At 48.4% G+C, this 5,567-nt stretch overlaps 1 pseudogene; it reads left to right on the top strand.

Moving 5' to 3' along the window:
* The first annotated feature begins 823 nt into the window (after positions 1-823).
* On the top strand, positions 824-2,094 carry LOC132229670 (nuclear prelamin A recognition factor-like; annotated as a pseudogene).
* The last annotated feature ends 3,473 nt before the right edge of the window (positions 2,095-5,567 follow it).

Below are 5,567 nucleotides of genomic sequence, written 5' to 3'. Positions count from 1 at the left end.
GGCGTGGCACCCCAACCCCCCAATCGGTCCTGCTCTGAGCCTGACCAGGGGCTGCACCTAGGGATTGGGCCTGCCCTCTGCCACCTGGGAGCGGGCCTAAGCCAGCAGGTCATTATCTTCCGAGGCATCCCAGACTCTGAGAGGGCACAGCCCGGGCTGAAGGACCCCCCCTACCCCCTGGAGTGCACAAATTTTTGTGCACTGGGCCTCTAGTATCCTAATATATAAAAACCCAGCATCCGGAATGACCAAAAGGACGGCCAGTCTATCCCCCTGCCCTCAGGCTCCATTGATGATCTCAGGATGGCTAACAGGGAAACCAGGGTCCCTCAGGCTTCAATGAATCCATGGTAGCAGCAACATTTTGAGCTGGCAAGCAGAAGGCAGACTACTTGGTCCCTCCCCCAGCCCACAGGCTCACATTGGTCAGTGGTTGATTAACAGGGAACCAGAGTGAGCTGTCCAGGGTCTGGCAAGCAGCTGGAAGGCAGGCCTCTTGATCCCTCCTCCTGACCCTCAGACTCCAATCAATTGGTGGTGGAGGTGGGGCCAAACTGGTGACTGGCTTCATTAGCAGCCCTGTAGGTTCAATCTCCAGAGGACAGGCCAGGCACCAGCAAACCAGAGCCTCCAGCATGGTCCCGACAGTGCTGTGGGCCTCCTGGAACTTGGCCTCGGGCACTGCATCTGCTTTCCCTCCCTAAACGCTCCGCAAGGAAGAAAGAATACTGCCAGCAGCTCCAGGGGGGACCAGCGGTGACTGACTGCTCCCTCTGTGCTTCCTCCAGGTCACTCGAGCCGGCCCTCGCCCACCCCACTCCAGATGAAGTATGATCACTGCACACGGAAGGAATATAGTAAAAAACCAAAAATTGATGACCAAGAGAATGCCACAGTCAACATCTGGAGTCTGGCTCAGGCGAATGGGGAGATGGGAGAATTCCATAAGTTGGCTGATGCCAAGATATTTCTGAGTGACTGCCTGCGTGTGACAGTTGTGTGACTGCAGAGGAAAGAGCCTAAGTTTCTCAGCAGAACACCAAGGACATCTTCCATGTTCTGAACCTTAATAAGAAATGTGATATCTCACAGCACAAGGTGCTGGCAGTGTCCGTGTGTCCTCAGTCTCTGCCTTATTTTGCTGCTAAATTCAGCCTCAGTGTCACTGATGCATCCAGAAGACTCCGTGGCTTCCTCAAAAGCCTTGGGGTGCACTGTCTTTGACATGAAGATAGCTGTGGACTTCAGCCTCCTGGAGAGTCAGAAGGAATTTGTGCATCGGTACTGCCAGCACCGTGAGGAAGAGCCCTGGCTACCCATGCTGACCTCCGCCTGCCCTGGCTGGGACCGATATGCAGAGCATGTGCTGGGTCAGCCCATCACCCCCACAACTGCACCACCAAGTCTCCCCAGCAGATCATGGGCTCTCTGGTGAAGGATTGCTTCACCTGACAGCAGAACCTGTCCCCAGACAGATTTTCCACGTCATTGTGGCCCCGGGTTATGACAAGAAACTGGAGGCCCTTTGAGAAGATGTTCCCACAGCTTCACACAGTTCCCAGGATGCTGACTGCGTGTTAACCTCAGCTGAAGTTGTCCAGATAATGGAGCAAAGTGACCTCGCCTCGAATGACGCTGCCATGGCCACTCTGGAGACATGAAGGAGAAGGAGGTGAGGCTCCACGAGGGTGCCAGCTCCGACGGGTACCTGGTGCACATCTTCAGGCACATGGCCAAGGAGCTGTTCAACGAGGATGTGGGGGTGCTCACCTACTGCACCCTGAGGAACAAAGACTTCCAGAAGGTCACCTGAAAGGGACAGAGAGGTTCTGCTATGCTTTGAGGCTGCTTATGGCTTTCAGAAAATCCAGAAGTGGTCCTGAAGCTGTAGAAGGGCAAGTTCCCCTGCCACTTTGTGGAGGTCCTGGCCTGCACAGGGCATGCCTAAGCAGCAGGGGCCAGGCCCAGGTGGATGACGGGTGTGCGGACAGGGCACTGCTGTGGCAGATGGAAGGCATCTATGCTGCCATCCCGGTGTGGCCCCCGGAGACCAGGGCCCATGTGCAGGAGCTGTACCAGGAGTGGGTGGGGTAGGGGTTGGCAACTCCCCCTGAGTCAAGGCAGCCCTGCACACCGTCTAGCATAGCCCAGGGCAGGCTGCCAGGACATCAAGTGGTAAAAGTCCAGCAGACACTTGGCTTGCAGGCCACCTGAAAAAGGGTGTCAGACACATGAAGAAAGTCTTAACATCTCTTTCATCACTTTGGTTTTCAGAATTCTCTGCTCCCTATCTGTCGGCTCCCTCCCTCTGAGGGGCGCTGTCATCATCACATGAGTGTAACTGGAATATTGTATCTTGAGAGGATTGTTCCATTGTATGTATCCTTTTATCCAATGATGAAAAAATCCCAAAGAACAATAATGGAGGCAGACTACTGTCCTTTAGGCTTAAAAAACTCTGGAAGTGTCCTGCAAAGAACTGAGACCTGGTTCTGTCCACACGCCTTAGAAAGATTGGATGAGGAAATGGCCTGGTTGGGCCCTGACTTTACCCACTTATGTTACTCTTGAAGGTGCCTTTGCCACAACGTGAATAAACTGCCACCTTTTGGAATAGGGGCTCATACGAAAGTCTTCATTCCCAACTTTTCTTGAAACAGATCTATGCTCTGCAGCTGTGGTCAACGTCCTGAGATCAGGTCCTGTTGCTGGGGATCAGGGAGCACTGAATGAAGGCCCGCCCACTTTGTGCCCTTTTACATTCAGGGATTGAGCTGAACTCACTTTGGGGGAGGCCTGGCAAGGGTGACAGGTGTCACAGATGGAAGGATGGAGAATGGAGAAACGGACACCTGCTCAGTCCCTCCCTGGGTGGGGTCAGGCAGATGAAGGCCGGCCAGCCTGCCCCACAATTGGGTGAAATAGAGTCCTTTGTGTCCACCTCTCACCCCATGGGCTCGGCCACTCCCCTCAGCTCCAAGCAGCCCTTTGTGTTCCATGACAGCGCCCTCACATGCTGTTCGCCCTAAGTGAAAAGGAAGAGAGCAGTTGGCCCACAGACAACTACACAGAAAGATAGGGCTCATGGCTGGTTAGTACAGTGGCAGTGGCTGAAGCCTCTCCTGCTTCCATGGCAGTGCTAAGGAGCAGCAAGCTGAGTGGTAAGGAGCAGTGAGCAAGTGGGTGGTAAGGAGTGGGAGGTCCTGGAATGCAAGAGGGTGCAGGCTAGGCTAAGGGACAACCTCCCAGTGCATAAATTTTGTGTACCGTGCCTCTAGTAATATATATATATATATATATATATATATATATATATATATATATATATATATACACACAACACACACACACACACACACAGTAATCCTATATAATAGAGAGGTAATATGCAATTTAACCCTCATGCCCTCACAAGATGGCTGCCTAGGAGGCAGAGCTTTTGATGCTTACTGGCATAGAAACCAACCAATTAGAACCTTATCTGGGCGAACTGCAAAGGCAGAACCTAAGGTGGGGGCTGAGGAGGAGTTTTAAGGACAAAAGTTGTTTGGTGTAAGGTATAGGAAAGCAGTTCAATTTTTTAATGACTGGTTTAGCAGTATAGTGCATATGGCTGGCTATCAGTCCAGATATAGGGGTTATGTATTTTTGTAGGCCAAGAGCATCTCCTCCTGCTGAAAATGGCTTTTCATACCCATTTAAGCAATCCTATCCTATACAATCTATCTATACTAATAAAAGGGTAATATGCTAACTAGACCAGGTCAACTGGCCATCTTCTGGAGGTCCGACTTCCTTCTGGACAAAGCCATGGTGGTGGGGGCCAAGGCAGAGGCAGTTAGGAGTGATAAGGCTGGCAGGGAAGGGCAGTTGGGGGTGAGATCAGGCCGGCATAGGAGGGCAATTGGGGGCAACCAGGCCGGCAGGAGAGGGCAGTTAGAGGTGATCAGGCTGGCAGGGGAGGGCAGTTAGGGGAGATTAGGCAGGCAGGTAGAGGAGTTAGGGGTGATCATGCAGGCAGGCAGGTGAGCAGTTAGGAGCCAGAGGTCCCAGATTGCAAGAGGGATATCTGACTGCTGATCCCTGTGGGATCGGGCCTAAACCGGCATTCAGACATCCCCAAGGGGTCCCCAATTGGAGAGGGTGCAGTCTGAGCTGAGGGAACTCCCCCCCACCCCGCACAAATTTCATGCACTGGGCCGCTAGTATATATATCCTAGTTAAAACTATAAGGTTTTGGTTTAAAAAAATCATTGTGTCTATTTTTTCATAGGGGCTTCAGTTATGAGAATGGGGATTGGCATTAATATTTACTTAATTATTTTGGTTATCTATTGCTTTGTAATTAATCCACCTCAAAATTTAGTGGTTTAAAACCATTCTTTTCTTTTTCCTTCATGATTCTGTATTTAGTTGGGCTCAGGTACATAGTTCTTCTCTCCATGTGTTGTTGGCTAGAGTTATTCAGCAATTGCCTTCATCTGGGCATGTGGAAGCACAGCTGGGGCTGGATGTCCTAGAAGACTTCCTGCTCATAGCTGACAATTGACGTTGGCTGTTTGCTGGGCACTTGGCTGGGCTCCATTTGGCCTTCCTCTCTCCAGTAGTCTAAACTGGTATCCTTAAAAATGGTAACTGGGTTCCAACAGAATGAAAGCAGAAGCTAACTTCTTTAACTTCTGAATCTAGCTTAGATTCAGAACTATCCCAATATCACTTTCACATGTCCTACCAGTCCAAGCAAATCACAGGACAAACCCAGACTCCATGGGAATGAACATAGTCTTCATCATTTAATTTAAAGAGAGGTGCATACATGCAGAATGAGTGTAATTTTTGACAGCTATCTTTGGAGATAACTTACCACTCAAGTGACAACTTCAAATATAAAGTTGTCACTGAAAGACCAAAGGTTATACAACTATATATATTGGAATCATATAAGAGGCAAAAATATATTGGATATTTAACACATTTTTCCTCCTAGTAATCTTGATACAAATTGTCTTCTATTAAGCTTGAAATCACCTGGTTATGTTAGTGACTTAGTCATTTTCCCAACTTCTCATTTCTTAACAACAACAACAACAAAGTCTGTTCTGGGGGAAAATGTTTTTTGCTAAGTGAAAGAACTTGTAACTTTCCATTTAGGTGATATTTAATTCAGAAAACCAGGTATAATAAATGTTTATCCAAACTTTGTAATTATCCAAATTTAGTAATTAGTTAAGATACCATTTAATTCAATCCACATGGCTTAATTTCTCTCAACCCAAATTATGTACAGCAAATAATCATTCACTATAGATCATGATAATTTAATATCATACCTACCTCACACAAAAATCTACTCAAACAGTCCTAGTCCTATTAATGGAAACATTTAATATCTCACGAATATTCTAATTTTGGAAATAAAATTTAAAAAAACTCAAAAATATGTTTCTTATTCTCCAATGTTGTATTATTTGAAAACTAGAGGCCTGGTCATGAAATTTATGCACGGGTATGGTCCCTAGGCCTGGCCGGCGATTAGGGCCAATCAGGTTCCCTGCTCCCGGCCTCCC

Source organism: Myotis daubentonii, chromosome 3, assembly GCF_963259705.1.
Source record: "Myotis daubentonii chromosome 3, mMyoDau2.1, whole genome shotgun sequence".
Taxonomy (NCBI): Eukaryota; Metazoa; Chordata; class Mammalia; order Chiroptera; family Vespertilionidae; genus Myotis; species Myotis daubentonii.
Note: the sequence above shows the minus strand (reverse complement) of the source record. Positions and strands in the feature narration are given on the sequence as shown.